Source organism: Panthera uncia (genome assembly GCF_023721935.1).
Source record: "Panthera uncia isolate 11264 chromosome A1 unlocalized genomic scaffold, Puncia_PCG_1.0 HiC_scaffold_17, whole genome shotgun sequence".
In the NCBI taxonomy this organism is placed as follows: Eukaryota; Metazoa; Chordata; class Mammalia; order Carnivora; family Felidae; genus Panthera; species Panthera uncia.
Genome location: NW_026057577.1, coordinates 20,988,117 through 21,005,136, shown reverse-complemented (window position 1 = coordinate 21,005,136; position 17,020 = coordinate 20,988,117). Strand labels below are relative to the sequence as shown.

The following is a 17,020-nucleotide window of genomic DNA, read 5'->3' as shown; positions in this document are numbered from 1 at the left end:
AAAAGGAAGAGCAGATAAGACACATTTCACACCTCCACAGCTAGTACTTCTGTCTTGTAAAGGCTACGTATTTTTCATTGATGATGGAAATTTTACCCAGTGGCAATTTGTCAGATAAAGTATCCCCAAGAATAATGAATGACCTGGTAGAACGCAGTAAATAGACATCCACTAACCATAAAAGGATTCACTGAATGACCAGCCTGGGTGGTTTTATGGGCTCCTTCCTGCTCATTTTTAGTTTTCCTCATTTCTCTCTGTAAATTGAACTCTGATGCCATTCTTTTATAACAAAGGGAAAAATACAGAAACCCAATAAAAGTACCATGATGCTTTCCCAAAAACGTGTGCCTTGACTTCCAACTACCACTGTGATTGTGTATCTGATTGAGCAGTTTGCCAAGGAAACCCATCTTATTACGTGCAAACAGCACACTTGAAACATGAGTTTCCACTGATGGGAGTATCTGGCACTGGGCTTTCCTGAGACATGTATCCGTAACACCCACACTTTCCCAGGGGACTTATGAAGTAATAGATCAGCTCAGCAACGTCCTGATTAAAATGAAATAGCCAGGAAATGGAGCAAATCTGGGGGGGTGGGGGGGGGGGGGGGAGGCTTTCTGCGCTCTGATCTTCCTCTGATCAAGGAGACGTGGTGATTTTTCAGAGGGAGTGATTAGGTTTCCATACTTCTAGTTCCTTTACACAGACCCAGCTGATTGATAAGAACTGTATGAACAATTTAAAAGCTGTTCCCTGTGACTCAGAGGGTTAGCTACAATGAGACCAATAATGTTTTCACACAGATCAGTTACTCAGAACAGTGGGATGTAAAGCTAGGGAGAGGAGGATTAAGGGTTTTTTTTTTTCTCCCAAACTTTTTATTTATCATATATATATATATATGTACACATACATACATACATATATTTAAGTCATTCGAGGAAAATGCTTCTAAAGAGTGCCCTGGATTCAGTATAATCTCCAGCTACACAGCAGGAAGCAGAGTTGGACTGCTGGGGAGAAACCACTTTGTACCTTGGCATTTGCTATTTACTAGATTTAAGACTTCCCTCAAACCCTCTGAATATGTATGTATCAGACTTAGGCAGTGACATTGCTTGGCGATTTTCGATACATCTATGTATTGAATGGATGAGCTTTTGGTTTCTGAGTGTTCATATTCATTAGCAAACCTTTTTAGCATCGGGGTAATTAGGGAATGACACCATAGGAGATATAAAGGGATTAAAGGCGCTTCCCAGGCACGCGTACGACCTAATCCATCCCTTGAAGGCAGGCAGGCATGCTCCCCTCTTCATGCCAATTGGTGAGCGCAGCCTGGTAAGGGAGGTGGCTGGAGACCATGATCACTATACGTGATAGGCAGTCAGGAGGTGTCTGCTCATTAAATAAATGCAAGAATGGAGAACCTCCCCTCCCCCCACTTGCAAACTTTATTCATACTTTCAGCCTATGGTTGTAAATCAAAGAAAGTGACACCACGTCTTTATGGCTCAAGTTGGACACAGCAGGACAAGATCTTACACAAGACACGCTAGTGACACAGCTTTTAGCTACAGGGCACGTGAGAAGATTCTGACCAATCCTGGCTCCCGCTCAGTCATTGGTCCTAAATCGGGTTTTGAGGAAGGACAGGCGATTGCAGCCCTGTGTGCATGGTGACCAGGTGGCCAGCGAGGGGAGAACATGCACTCCAGGACTCAGCAGGAGAGTGCTGGCCCAAGTTAGAAAGGGTCGGGAGTAGGGTGGATCAGGCCAAATGGGAAAAATTCAGGCCCGGTGAGCCTCTGCCAAGCTTTTAGGAATCCAACCACTGTACAAACACTGCACCATATAGTCTTGGGGAGAAAAGCCCATATTGACCCTTGGATAGAGGAAGACATAGACTTACCATGGTTGCATTAGGTCACAATCCCTCGGCGAGGAAGAAGTGAGCCGGTCTCATGCACTGCCCTCAGACTTCTCTCTCCTACTCTGTGTCCTGTTCTGGAGGGACAAAAGGGACGACAAAGTCATATGCTGGCATCTGTAAAGTGGGAGGGAAGGACTTCGGTTGAAACCACAGAAGTTCCCACTTCTTTTTTTGTTTTTTTTAAGTGTATTCATTTTGAGGGGCACCTGGGTGTCTCAGCTGGTTAAGGGTCTGACTTCAGCTCAGGTCATGATCTCACGGTTCGTGAGTTCGAGCCCCGTCTCAGGCTCTGTGCTGACAGCTCAAAGCCTAGAGCCTGCTTCGGATTCTGTGTCTCCCTCTGTCTCTGCCCCTCCCTGGCTCACACCCTGTCTCTGTCTTCCAAAAATAAATAAATGTTAAAAAAAAAAATTAGAATGGAGACTGCTTTAAAAAAAAAAAAGTTTATTCATTTTGAGAGAGAGCAAGAACGAGTAGGGGAGGGGCAGAAAGAGAGGGAGTGAGAGAACCCCAAGCAGGCTCCACACTGTCAGGTGCCTGGAGCTTGAACTCACCGACTGTGAGATCATGACCTGAGCCGAAACCCAGAGTCAGACACTTAACTGACTGAGCCACCCAGGCACCCCAAGAAGTTCCCACTTCTCACACTCACTCCCAGGCTGATGCCACCACCTGAGCTCAGGACAGGTGAGTGTGGGTTCCCCCTGCTCTGCCCCCCAGCTTACTGGGCCCCTCCTAATGTGCGGCAACTCTCTCAACCGCTCCAGATGAGGCTAAGGCCTCACAAAGCAGAGGAAGGACTCGTAGCGTGAAAGACAAGGAAGTATCCGTTACCAGAAAGGGGAGTGTGTTGAGGAACCTGTGTATATGTTGTGGACAACAGAGCGGAGGCCCTACCACTGAGAAATCCATGCCAGTGACCTTGCCAAGCGGGGCTTAATGTCCCATCTCTATAACCCATGTTGGGCTGGCCACTCACGATGTGCAGGGAGACCTTGGACAAGTCATGGCTCATCTTTATGCCTTAGCTTCCTCCCCAGTCAAGAAAAGCAGAGCTCACACACTGGCTTGCCCAGGTGTGCTGTCAGTCAACACTTTTTTTTTTAAAGAATCTTTTTGGGGTTTCTTTATTTATATAAAGAGAGACAGAAACAGCATGATCAGGGGAGGGGCAGAGAGGGAGAAGAGAGAGAATCCCAAGTAGGCTCTATGCCAGGAGCACAGAGCCCAACGTGGGGACTGAGCCCACAAAACCGCGAGACCATGACCCGAGCCAAAACCGAGTCTTGCTTAACCGACTGAGCCACCCAGGCGCTCCTACACCTTTTTTATAAAGGAATTTGAATATCCCTAGATCTGATGAGTGATTGCAGTTCACCCGGGCCTTACCTCTTGCTCGCACCCACCCGGCCCTCTTCGCCCTCTTGCATTAACTGCCTGCCATTTACCTTTGATTGCAAAACTGGGTGATTTCTCCCACCTTTAAGAGTTTTCTGTGTGCATTTTTTTCTACCAGCATCTTTCTTTCTGGGTAGTAGAGACCGACCCCAAGGATATCCCTTCTGTCGTGCCCACATTATAAGTGAGCTGAAGTGGCTGGTTCAGAATCACACGGCAAATGAACCACGGAGAGACGGTGTACCGGCATGGGAGGGGTCAGGATAACAACAGTTCAGATACCTTACACCTGCAGCCACCGTTAGCATTGGCCAGGTGCTTCCTTAACCTCTGGTTAAGGTCTCCGGATGGGCCACCAGCCTGCACACAGGCTTGGGACACCATCTTTGGTGCCAGCGGTTGAGATGACATCCCAGATGACCTCAGCCTGAAATCCTCCACCTGGTGGTTGTTCTGTCTTGAACTTTCCTCTTGGTGTCGGTGGCTAATTTGGCAGTTGCTTCTTTACTTAAAGCTTAGTTACAAAGAAGCTGTTTTAAGGTAGCTATTAAATTCACAGCTTGCTTCATTAGAAATCACTTCATTAAAAAAGCAAGCCAGCCGAAGTGCTCACATGGCCGTGCCAGATGGAAGTGAGCTAAGTGCTTGGTGCCTGTGTTTTCAGCCCATCCACTGCTGGTGCAGGATTAATTTGGAGGGAAAATCCAGCTCGATGCATAAAAAGAATTACATGACCAGATTCTATTATTTTAAATTGTACTGATCCTCGCGGCGAACTCAGTTTGAAATACAAATTAGCATCCATGTTTGCAAGAGGACCTCTGTCAGTCCAGCCCTGTTCCCTTGCACTGGCTCACTGAGGACCTCGAGAAGCCGAGACAGAAAGAGGCAAAACACCAAGAGTTGCTTCGCCCAACTTTTTAGTTTCAATTCTGTGTTTTTATAAAAAAAAATCCAAAGGAGGACAAAGAATAACGTGTCAAACAGGAGTGTCTCCACCACCTAGAATTCACAAACCTTAGCGTTTTGAGAGCAACACACCTTTCAAAGGAACAGCTTCTTTGCGGGGGTCGGGGGGGTGCAGAGAGAAAAAGTCTGTAGTCTTCACCAATTCCCCCTTAGGTGTTCTCAAACACAGGAGAAAAGGGAGCCAGGTTTTCCTTAAACACATCTGGGCCAAGAATAAGAGGAAGTAAACAAAAGGAGACTGATAAGCCCGTGAGATTCTGGACCCTTTTAGCTAACTCCAAACGTGAGAACAACTAGCCCAGCCAGCGTTGGCCACTGAGAGGTCCGCTTCTTTCAAAGGCACATGATTAGAAGTTATTCCGTGGGAGTTCGGAGTGGTGGTGGGTGGAGGTGAAAATGTCCCTGGGCAGCTGGCAGGAGAGCTGCGTAATACGGGGGAGTCTGAGAGAGGAGCAATGCGATGTCACTGAATGACTAAAGCTGGTGGTAATCATCTCTCCCTAAGGTCTGCCAAAATAACAAGGCGCATTTAGCTCCCGGGTGGGAGTAAGAGACACCAGCCTGAACGGAAAGGAGACATTGATTGCGTACCCCCTGGCCCAGGTTTCAGGTGCAGAGTTAGACTATATGCACACAGCCCCCCTGCCGAGGGCTCCTGCCAGCCCCTGCTCTGGTCTCTTCAGTTTTAGGTGTCAATAACTCCAAGGAAAGAATACGCATTATTAAACAAATAATAGTGTGAAATATCGCAAGCGGTACATGATTATAGTTAAATGCTGCCTGATGGACAATTGTACTCGAATGAGCAAAGTGGAGAAGGGTCTTCTGTTAGGAAGTGGGAGATCAGTGGCTGTTCATTCAGAGTGATAGCCTGCTCTCTGCCTGTTGTCATCAAAAACTTTGTTTTTTTCAGATTAGGCACAGATCTTGACGTGACACCCAAATACAGGGGCATTAATTGATTTCACTTTGAGTCCACCTGTTTCTGTCCCGACGGTGTTCACCTCCCAGAGTTTTCTTCTTATTAAATTATTTCCCCTTTTTTAAGGGAAAGGGAACTATTCTATGCCATACCGTTTCTATACCCATCTTATTTCAATGTCCGCATCCGTATAAAGATACGATCCCTGTAACAGATAGTAACCCATTTTGTAGGTAAAGAAACTGAGACTCTGAGATGTTAGGTCCCTCTTCAGAGATCTTTTTTCCCCCTTAATGTTTATTTATTTTTGAGAAAGAGAGACACAGTGCAAGCAGGCAAGGGGCAGAGAGAGAGGGAGACACAGCATCCGAAGCAGGCTCCAGGCTCTGCGCTGTCAGCACAGAGCCCGACGCAGGGCTCGAACGCACAAACCAGGAGATCATGACCTGAGCCGAAGTCAGACACTTAACCAACTGAGCCACCCAGGTACCCCTCCCTCTTCAGAGATCTTAAACACTCTCAGCCACAGGGCAAGTGGAGAAGGCAGAAGAATCTAGATCTCCACAGCCCCTCATCTGTGCTGTCCCCACCATGCCTGGATTCTTCCGTCTCAGCTGGAAAAGTACTCCCTCTCACTCACTCGTTGACATGCATATGCACAAGCACACACAGAGCCAAGGGCTTCTTCCCAATTGCCAGCCTTTCTAAGAGACTAACTGTATGGATGATTAAAGCTCTGATCTCCTCTTGACACTGAATTTGTCTGTTAAACCTAAAGCAGTTACAGGGTAGGAAGGATGAACACAGGATTTTTAAGGCAGTCAACCTTCCCTGAAGAATGGTGGGTGCGTGTCATTTTGCATTTGTGCAGACCCATACAATGAACAATACTAAGAATGAACCCTAATGTAAAGGACAGGACGACTCTGGGCCATAACAGTGTGTCCATGTAGGTTACTGACTGTAACAAATGCACCACTCAGGTGGGGATGTTGATAATGGGGGAGGCTGTGCATGTTGGGAGGGCAGGAGGCATACGGGAACTCAATTTTGCTATGAACCTAAAATTGCCCTAAAAAATAAAGTCTATTAAAAACACACACACAGGGGCGCCTGGGTGGCTCGGTCAGTTAAGCCTCCAACTTTGGCTCAGGTCATGATCTAACAGTTCATGGGTTCAAGCGCTACATTGGGCTCAGAGCCTGGAGCCTGCTTCAGATTCTGTGTCTCCCTCTCTCTCTGTACCCTTCCCGCACTTGCGTTCTATCTCTCTCAAAAATAAATAAATATTTTAAAAAATATTTTAAAGCAAAACCAAGCAGAAGAACAGACTTGGGCTGGTTCTGAGTAAGAGCCGGGATTGTGGAATAGCATTCCTTCTTTGTGCCTCTTTCTGCCCTAGTCTGATGTAGTCTAAGCTCTTAGGTACAGCAACCCGTTAGGAGCTAGAAAAGTTTCTTCCTTTCCAAGGACTTCACACCCCTTCTTTGTTTCTTCTCATCTGGTTACTCCTTTTCAACATTTGAGTCTTCGTTTTACTGAGTTATTATGTCACCAATTTCTTCTGAGATTTCTCCTAAGAGAGATGTCATTAGAAAGCCCGGTGAACACAATATTGTTCACCTTTTCCCTCCTTTTGTGAACAGTTGTGAAGGTTAATCACTCATAATGTGGTCGCCCACATCTGTGAGATAAATGTCTTTAAAGACTGTCATCTAGATCTTTCGGGTTGGTAAAACTGGTTTTGCAACTCATGAAGGAAAACACCGGCTTTTCTCTTGAATTATTTGTATAATTGCCTCAATTCTTTGCTTCCCTTCCCTGACAGGTGCAGCAGATTTGGGGAAAGATAAGAAAGACCCTGTCAGGTCCTGTAGCTTGGCTTCCCTCCTTTTTCACTAACTGTGTATTTCTCTGCCTCATCAACAGCCTGCCTGTATGCTTCAGATAGGACCCTGTGATATTGTCTGATAAAACTTTTCTTTGCAATCCATTATTACAGAGTTGGATAGATTTACACTGCGACGGATATGTGAGAGGAAAGTTAGGACTGTATATGCATAATGTGAGGGAGAGAGAAAATTCTACTGAAGCTTTTAGTTTACTGAAAAATGGGTTTAATTCTTAGATGTGCCATTTATGAAAATGTGTAAGATATGTTTGTGAAGAGTGAGCTCAGATTAAAAGAAGGAAAGGAGGTGTGCCTGAGTGGCTCAGTTGGTTAAGAGTCGAACTCTTGGTTTCAGCTCAGGTTATGATCTCACAGTTAGTGCGTTCGAGCCCAGCATCGGGTTCTGTGCTGACAGCGCGGAGCCTTCTTGGATTCTCTCTCTCTCCCTCTCTCTCTACCCCTCCCCTGCTTGCTCTGTATCTCTCTCTCAAAGAAATAAACTTTAAAAAGAAGAAAAGGAAATATTTTCTACTCATCACTTGATCATTACTTCACTTCCAGCAATACTATTAGAAATGGGAAGCTGGAATAAATGGCAAGGTTCAAAATCTTTTGGGGCTTGGAGGAAAATATAGGCTAATATAGTATATATAAAATGCTGGCAGGTGGTTGCAGCAGGAATGTTATAAAATAGAATTTATAGGCATTTAAGAACTTCTATCTGGGAAGAATCAGTAAAAGCAGAAATTGCGAGACAAAGAGGAAATAACCACCATCCTAGAAAATCATGCCACCCTTCCTATTTTCCTGCTTGCAAAGACTTCATCTTTGCATGAAAAGTAGGAGATACCAGGAGGAAAGGCATGAGAGATGGGAGAATAAAAGCATTCTAATGTTCTTCTAAACACTGATGTATCTGCTTTAAAATCTATGACTCTCATGTTGAAACCCAGAAGCCGTGCATTCACCAAAATAAACACATTTTCAGCTGTTGGGAAAACATACCTGACAGATACCTATCTGAAAAATAACCCAATTAGATGAAGATGTGGCATGGCGAAAGGAAATGCCTACAAACGAAAATCCGCACGGGATGGTAAGATTCTTTAGGGGAATCTACAAGACACTTCAAATTATTTTTTACCCAGGGAATTTTCCAGGTCTCAGACTTTTTAAGCAGCTTTAATGAGATGTGATTCATATGCCATACAGTTCACCCATTTAAAGTGTACCATTTGGTGACAGGGTATTCTACTAAACTATTTTATGTCTCTATGGATTTGCCTATTCTGGGAATTTCCTAGAAATGGCACCCTACAGTATGTGGTCCTCTGTGATTGGCTTCCTTCACTTAGCATAACATTTGCAAGGTCTAGTCTCAGACTTTATAGAAAATGTATCTTAACCGTCCTTGCTATTGTTTTATATATTTTTGATTCTCTCCTGATATCCTCCTTAATATACGATTCCTACTTGTTATCATTGACTAGTGCTTATCCTGTACCCCTGTTCTAGGAGCCTAGTACTCTATTTGCAGGGGGCCCTAGGTGGTTCAGTCAGTTCAGCATCTGACTCTTAATTTTGGCTCAGGTCACGATCCCAGGGTTGGGGGATAGAACCTCGCATTGGGCTCCATGCTGAGCATGGAGACTGCTTAAGGTTCTCTCTCTCTCTCTCTCTCTCTCTCTCTCTCTCTCTCTTTCTCTCTCTCTCTCTCCACTGCCCCTTTCTCCCACTCACTCTCACTCTCTAAAATAAAATAAAATAAAATATTAATGTTCTATTTGTGTATACAGCCATGTCCATTTTAGGAAGGAGGAAAAGGGCACACACATGTCAATGGTCCTTTTTCCTCTTGAAGTTGTGCCTTTTCCCCATAACAGTCTATGAGCTGAAACCCTATTCGTTTTTTAATCTTTTATTGTATGGAAATCATATGGCACATTGATTTTTTTACATTGTCTGAATTTTTTCCATCTTTGCTCAGTATAAATCCTTTTCTTTCTTTAAGCCCATTAATTTAATTTGGTCGCTTTCATGATTCTGCTGCCCTGCAACTATACAATTAATTTTTTAAATATCACATTTTGTGCCCTAGGGCAATTTTTTTAAACCAGTGTCTAAGGAAAAATTACGGCTTCTCAGAAGCCAGTCAAATCCTACTGCCCACATTCTTAAATTTTTCAAAGCTCAGAAAGTTGAACTGGACCCAAGCAGTGTCTCAAGACAATTTAAGGAAATGCTCTGGAACAGCATTTCTTACCCTCAGATATGTTTGAGAATTTGATAAAAGCTTGAACTGTCTCCTCTGAAATGCACAGATGTCTAGTGCTCAAATACAGTCTCAAAGGGGGGGGGGGGTCACAGGTTTTCCAAAGCCCTGCGCCCTGGTCAAAGACCCCTGATCTGAAAAGACAGTTACATAAACTGCAAAGGAACATGTAGGATTTCCCAAAGTGTCTCCCACACCCTTAAAATGTTGTGTGTGTTTTATTTATTTTTTTTAATGTTTATTTATTTTTGAGAGAGAGACAGAGCACAAATGGGGGAAGGGCAGAGACAGAGAGGGAGACACAGAATCCAAAACAGGCTCCAGGCTCCGAGGTGTCAGCACAGAGCCCGACATGGGGCTCAGACTCAGGAACGGTGAGATCATGACCTGCACCAAGGTCAGACGCCCAACCAACTGAGCCACCCAGGCACCCCACCCGTAAAATGTTTTAAGCAAGAAAAGCAAGTGAAATTTCTCAACACTTGGCTGCAAACTCCCTCTTCCATGAGGAGGCTGCTTTATAATTCTGTGGGTGCCCCAAGAGTGGATATGATTTGCTGGTGTGGAGGGGGAGAGCCAGTGATTCAGTTATGCATATATACAGGACTGAGCTAGTTATTAACTCAGGCTCTTCCATGGTTGGCTCGGTTCCGCAAAGGGATATACTGGGGGCACATGTCTCAGGATCACTCAAGCTAAAAATGTATGTGTGTCTCCCAGCTGGAGAAGCGTTTTCCCCCAAAACAACAACTATGTGCATCCAGCCGGACTGCTGCTTGCCCTTCCATAAATGCCAGTCCTTGATGTCATGACCTTTGTCATTTGAACTGTTGCCCCTACCCCTTTAAGAATGTCTTCCCTGAAGACAGCTCTGTGAGTATTTGTAGCAAAACGGTCTATAAACATTGAACATAATCAAGAGAAGCGACGCCAGCGAGTGGAAAACAGGGCCCTCCCCTCATATCCCACCAAGGCATATTTTTGCCTCATTATATTCAGAGCTCTGTAACCAATGAAGGAGATCCAAACAGTCCAGAGGAGTGACAAAAACAGGTGGCTGGGTTGGCCTGGACAGCCAGAGGGAGACTCTCTAATCTAGATGTGAGGAGGCTCAGGAAGGACATATCTGAAATCTTGAAAATCATGAAGAGCTTAGACAATGTGCACAGGGAGTGGGCAGCAACATCTAAATTGCTTGCATGCTACGGGGCTACCTTTGACATTTGAGGACAGGGCATTTCAAACAAAAATAAAGAGGTATCAGCACATGAACTTAGGCCACTGGCTCAAAGGGAGCCCTGAGAGGTTCCAGATCCAGTCACCGCTCAGAGGCATTGCACGTCAGCAAAGTCGGCTGGGCCATCCTATATAGTTGGGGTCCTTTTCGGCAACAAAACACCGGGCTATAGGGATTGTGACTCTAAAAGTTCCTCTGTTTCCACAGTTTCACGGTTCTTCCATCCGGCAGAAATCTTCCCCTTTCTCAAAGTGCCGCTGTTCTTGCTTATTTCAGGCGTATGTGGCCCTGGTGAGACTGTGCCTTCTGTTCACAGTTCTACAGGTACCTCATGTTTCACTACAACCCCTCCACCACACTCTGCCTGAAGAGTTCTTGCACTCATATCCTCCCTCACTCCCTCAGAGGGACACCCGATTTTTAAATGTGGTCCCGTTTTGACGACCTGGTTTTGAATTTGGTTTCTCTCTATTCCCTCTCTCTCTCACTGTTCCCAGGGATCAAGATAGAGATTTGTTATCCTTGTTCACATTATCCATCATAATCTCAGCTTTTGTTCAAGACTCCAAATGGGGCTCTTACTTGGTCCATTGTCCAGGCACCTTTTGCCCTGTGATCCTGTCCTTCTGCTGGAAGTCATTATTCGAAGCTTATGGCCCACAGCAGGCCAGAAGACAGGGTGCCAGATGCCAGCAACTGTACTGGATGCAGGGCCAGGAGCCCGAAAACAGCCAAAAGAAACAGGGCTCAGGGACCTGGGGTTGCTGGTGGGGTCCTGTTGATAACAGACTACACAGTATGAGACCATTGCCTCCCAGAAATCATTTCTATTTTGGGCACTATGCTTGTCAAGTACTAATTTCTTCTAGAAACTTCTGTTTTCTTGTCCTCCGTCCTCTCTGATCTCGTCTCCTTTTGTCTCTGGCTTCACATTGATCACATATGCCACACAATTGTGCAGCATCCTCTCATATTCCGGATAAGCAGTCTCATTTGGCTGTGATCACGTCTGCACAGGGATGATCTAAAATAATTAGAGCAAAATGATTCCCATTTTGCTTATATCTGAAGTTGCGAGTGAATATATGAAATTACGCTGCCATCTAGTCCTGCTGTGCGGCTCATTTCCTCTTTGGAAAACTTCAAACCGTTGATGTCGGCATGTGTAGCGTTTGTTTTAAATAATGCCAGCACCAAATTACAGCGTCTCAGGTACAAATATGGTATTTATGACGCATTGTAGCCCATTAATTGGCTTATTGGCCTGAGTCCTCCAGGGACTGTCACAAATCTCCAGGGTGCCCTTGAATGTGACTTATGCTTCAGCCAAATCACACCTGTGAATGCCAGAACAACTGCTCTAACCGTGTGTCTGTGGCAAAAAATTACTTTACGGTGTTTGACCAGTAGAGTCAGGGTGAATGGTCTTTATGTACATAGGGATGGATTTCAGTTAAACTCATCCTGTTTCCACTCAAAGTGATCCTCTGAGTCAGGAGGATTTATATTCTTCTTCAGCTAATATTTATCAAGCACAAACTATTTCAGGAAGTGGGAATTTTATAACTGTGAACATGCCAGAAGAATGTTATTATGTACTAAGAGAGCTTACCTGCTGGGGAGAAAGACATGGGATAAACAAATGAATAAAAAGGTTATTTCTGATGGTGATAAAAGTTATAAAGAAAGAAACAAGTTGTTGTAAAGAGTAACGTGGTGAGAGAGTGCATGGTGATTCGTGAAGTCCTCTCTGAAGAGTGATCTTTGAGTAGAGGTGTGGCCAAGAAGGAGCTGGCCATGGGAAGGAGAGTACTAGACAGAAGAGAACCCCTGCAGAGGTCCTCATGCTTTTCTGAATCAGGAAGAAACATGGAAAAAGAAGGAGCATTGCTTGAGAGATCAAAGGAACCAGATTCCAGGTGCCTAAACTTTTCCATTGAGGACCCACTGGCAGTCTGTTGAAGTCTGTGGATCCCTTCTCTCAGATCATGTTTTTAATTACATAAAATAAAAAAACGTAGGAATACAGGGACAACCCATTACATTATAACACAGCGATCAAAGTATTAAAAAGACAAAAGCTGGGATATAAAATCGAAGTGCTTCTTTAACACATTCTGTGGCAGATCTAATAACCAACCATGAAGGAGCAATATGTCAAGATGTCTGCAATAGTTTAATGGGATGGGAAATAGCTGTGATTTTTTTATTGATCACAAAGCCACAAGTGCTGCTCCAACCCATAAGATCTTCTGCATAACTCAGTGAGATTCCAGATTTCAATTAGAGGCTGTGAAAATCCCCCCAATCACAGATCCCATGAATCCTGTCCTTGGACTGCTTGGGGGTCTGCGGAGCCCAGGGTACAAACACACAGGGCTTGTGGGCCGTTCAGAAGCCTTACACTACATGCCCTGGGGAGCCGCCAGGGAATTCTAAGCAAGAGAAGTGATGTGAGCTTGCTGCTGTGCAGACACTGGATTCTCGGATAACAGGAACAGGAGGGTGAGGAGGCAATTATGTGGCTCAGAGGAGAGTAGTGGCTTGGAAGACTAGTGACACTGGAGAGAGAGAGAGACGCGAACGAGTTCAAGATGTATTCCAGAAGAACCAACGGGACCTGCCGATTGGTTGCGTGTGGGGGGTGGGGCGTCGAGGAAGGATGGGGTCGAGGGTGTACACCAGAGCCCCCAGTATTGGTCTTGCCACGCCCAGGTCTGGGACAATGTGGGCGGGAGCTGGGTGATGGAGGTGAACCCAGTGCTCCATTGTGGACCCTGTCAAGTGTGAGGTGTTGCTTGCACAGATGGAGAGACGTTTAGGAAGCAGCGAACGCACAGCCCGAGCTCAGAAGACGAAACACACAGTCTCTAGTTGAACCTGATGTTTTGAACAGAAGTGGGAACTTGAGCCAAAGAGAGACGGTCTTGCACCACTCCCTTCGAAGCTGAACCTTCCTCACCCCTGTGAGAGGGACTCCTGTTATTTTACTGCCCCCAGAGAGGCGAAAAAACTGGATGAGGGTCACACAGCCTTTGGGGGAGCCAACAGGGGAAACTAGAAGCAGTCTCCTGTCTCCTCCGGCTACTTCCCCAGCCTGTAGGGGCAAACAAATTAGGATCAAGATTTCATGTAGTTATATGTGAAACTGACACTGTATAGCATTATACGTCCATTATTACACTTCAACTAAACATTTTTTAATGTTCATTTATTTTGAGAGAGAGAGAGTGTGTGCAGCAGGGAGGGGCAGAGAGAGAGGGAGAGAGAGAGAGAGAGAGAGAGAGAGAGAGAGAGAGAGAATCCCAAGCAGGTTCTGCGCTGTCAGCAACATGGGGCTCAATCTCACCAACCGTGAGATCATGACCTGAGCTGAAATCAAGAGTCAGATGCTTAACTGACTGAGCCACCTTAAGCATTTTTTTAATAAAAAAAAATTTGGGTAAGATTGTATGTAGTGCAAAAGCAAGCTGAAAGAAAGTTGAAAGAACATTAGGCTGGAGATCTCAAACCCTGGCTCCTCTGCCCTGTAACCTTGAACAAGTACCTCAACATCAATGAGGCTTAATATCGTAATTCAAAATGGGAATAACAACACCAGCTGGCGTTATTAAATTCAGTGAAAGTATCTGGCACATAATAGTCACTCAGTACATATTTTTGGTTGAACCGGGGTTGTATAATTTTTAAATGGGCATCTGATATTGTCTCGTTCTCATGTAGTTCAAGGTAGTAAAAAAAAAAAAAAAAGGGAGAGGGGTATAAAAAAAAAGATAGTAATTGGGACTAAAACACTAGAAAGGACCTTAAATAATTTAGTGTATTTGTCATGCTATCTCATGACCTATGGAGAAATAGATGGCATTCCACAATTATTTACATCTCAGGGGGAAAAAAAGTTTGAACAGAAAATACAGGTTTTACACCTCATAGCAACAAAACAACATGTAGATATTTCTCTTGGAAACCTACAAAGAGCAAAATGTTCAGGAATACCATCTCCCGTCCAGAAGGCTGAACGCAGTGGACCTCAAGACTTGATGTCTACTCACCAACAAAAGTGTCTCCTTACCAACCAATTTCATTGGTCTAACTCATATTGTAAGATCATTTCTGGTCAGGGGTCCTGGCATCCAGATGTTTGCTCATTCACTTTCATTAAGCATCGACTGCATTCCAGCACTGTTCTTGGATTGAGGCATGCAATAATGAACAAAAATGAAGTCCCTGTCATCACAGAGTTCTCACTGAAGTAGGGAACAAAATGTAAACAAGGGAACAAACAAATAAAGAGAGCATCTTTTCGGAGAGTGCCATGTGCTCTGTAGAAAATAGAGCAAGGCACTGTTTATAGGTTCAGGAGTGTTTGCAATGCTAAGTTACCCTCTGAGCTGAGACCTAAGTGATCGGAAGGAGCCAACCATGCAAGAATGTGGACAAAGCCTGCCTCCCATACGGGAACAGCCACAGGTAAAGGTTGGAAATGAAGGGGGAGAGGTGGTAGGAGACTTAGAGAGGTAGGCAGGTGTGAGGTCAGGTCTTCTTGTAGTCCTAGGTCAAGAGTACAGACACAGTTCTGACCACTGGAGAGCCTTAAGCAAAGGTTCAAAATCCTCTGACTGATGTATGTACAAGGTCTCTCTCCCTGGTTTTGGAGCTGGACTGTAGGGAAGCCAGAATGGAAGCCGGGAGGCTATTGCCTCCCAAGTAAGAGATGATCGTGGCCCGGGGATAGAGGCAGTGGACGTGGGAAGAAGTGCACAGACTCCAGACTTATTGAAGGTGGTGCTGATAGGACTTCCTGGAGGGCTAGGCACAAGACAGAAAGGAAATGGATGGCTGAGCGACTGGGTGGGTGGTGATGTCATTCACTGAGATGGAGGAGACGTGGAGAAAAGAGAGGTTGTGAAGTTAAGTACTCAATCAAGAGTTCTGTTTCGGACAGATTGAGTTTAAGTCGCCTGTTAGTCATCTAAGTGGAGATGTTGAGCGGGCTGTTGAATATGCGCATCTGGAGCTTTGGACAGAGGCCAAGGCTGGAGAAGGACATTTTAGGATCATGAGCAAATCCTCTGTGAAAATTTCATTGGAGGCGCATTGCTGTGAGCAATGTCCGCATCCACTGATGGATGTCCCAAACAAGCATCTCCTCAGCGCCCCGGCATCGGAATTTCTTTCTGTGAGACTTCAGCTGTCCTGGAAATTGACTGACAGACTGGAGTTCAGGGATTGAGAACACCGGTAGGAGTATGTTTGCTTGTTTTTGTTCTCTTTTGTGCCTCCATTAACTGAAATGCATGGTTTTCATGTTTCACGGTCATTTCTAAATCATGGAAAGGACCCATCACCTACCGTCTAATCACAGCACTGCCCCTTCCACTTCGCCGCTCCCCAGGCAAGCAAGACAGCTTAGTGTAAAATGAGTTGGGCTTCAAAAATAAGACCCATCCCAAGGAAGGTAAGCCCTTGGTTAATAACTCTGCCAAGTGTCATATTAACAAGAGACACTCAAGCGGATAAACCCACATGAGACAACATTGTGAGACCATGCCTTCTTTTTCTTTTTCCTCTCCATAAATTTGTGGTGGTCCTATCAGTTGTTATCCCTTCTATCAGTTTCTCCCATTCTCGTGATGGTTTCTCATTAAGGAGATTCATGGGGAAGGCTGTAATCAATCAGAGCTATTAGCCACCAGAGTGTAATCTGGTTCTAGTACAAACTGACCTGCAGGCTGTCCTATCTACCTTGAGGATTTAAGCCGATTAACTCGGAGGCTGGGAGGCAGAATCTAATGTCCTGTAGCACTGCACCCCCTTTGCCCCTACTCCCCAGGAAGGGATTTAACAAATTGACACTGTAATTATATCCGAACCCACAGTTACTCCACCTTGAAAGGAATCACTGGTGCCCGGCTCACCTTGGATGTACACTTATGGCCAGTGAGTGATGCTGTGTCACCGGTCGAATGATACTTTCATTCCCTCTGCTGTCTGTGGCCCTACAGTGCTGATTACCATGGGGCGGGGCGGGGGGGGGGGGTTCTGTTTTGTTTAGATGGTTGGTTGAGTGGTTGGTTTTTGTACGTATTTCCAAGAGCAGATCCATCTCCGGGTTCAGGAACGAGTTAGCGATGGGAATGAGATCGCCACAGAAAAATAGGCAGCTCAGTGCCAGGGCTTTTAATGGCGCAGTCTCCCTGCTTTACGTTTCTGGTGGAACCAGAGAACAGAAGGCCGGAAGGGTGCCCAGGTTGCCGACAGATCCCCTGGCGGCCAAGGAGGTGAGCCGGCCAGGTGAGAGATGCCAAATAAATTAGTATTCTCAAACATCGGCCACAGCTAACCCCCAAGTATAAGCAGAAGACTAATGTTAAACTAAAGCCTCTTCAAGA

General features: G+C 45.2%; 1 protein-coding gene and 1 long non-coding RNA gene across 6 annotated transcripts in view; one reads left to right on the top strand and one right to left on the bottom strand.

The window, feature by feature from the left end:
* LOC125934855 (uncharacterized) overlaps positions 1-17,020 on the bottom strand; it is a 79,836-nt gene that overhangs the window by 22,628 nt on the left and 40,188 nt on the right. For all 3 annotated transcript variants that reach the window (XR_007461544.1, XR_007461546.1, XR_007461545.1), the window contains one exon: positions 1,919-2,013. This is a non-coding gene — a long non-coding RNA (uncharacterized LOC125934855). The remainder of the gene's footprint in view (positions 1-1,918; positions 2,014-17,020) is intronic.
* Positions 1-17,020, top strand: part of MARCHF3 (membrane associated ring-CH-type finger 3) — a 154,947-nt gene that overhangs the window by 118,628 nt on the left and 19,299 nt on the right. The window lies entirely within an intron of this gene.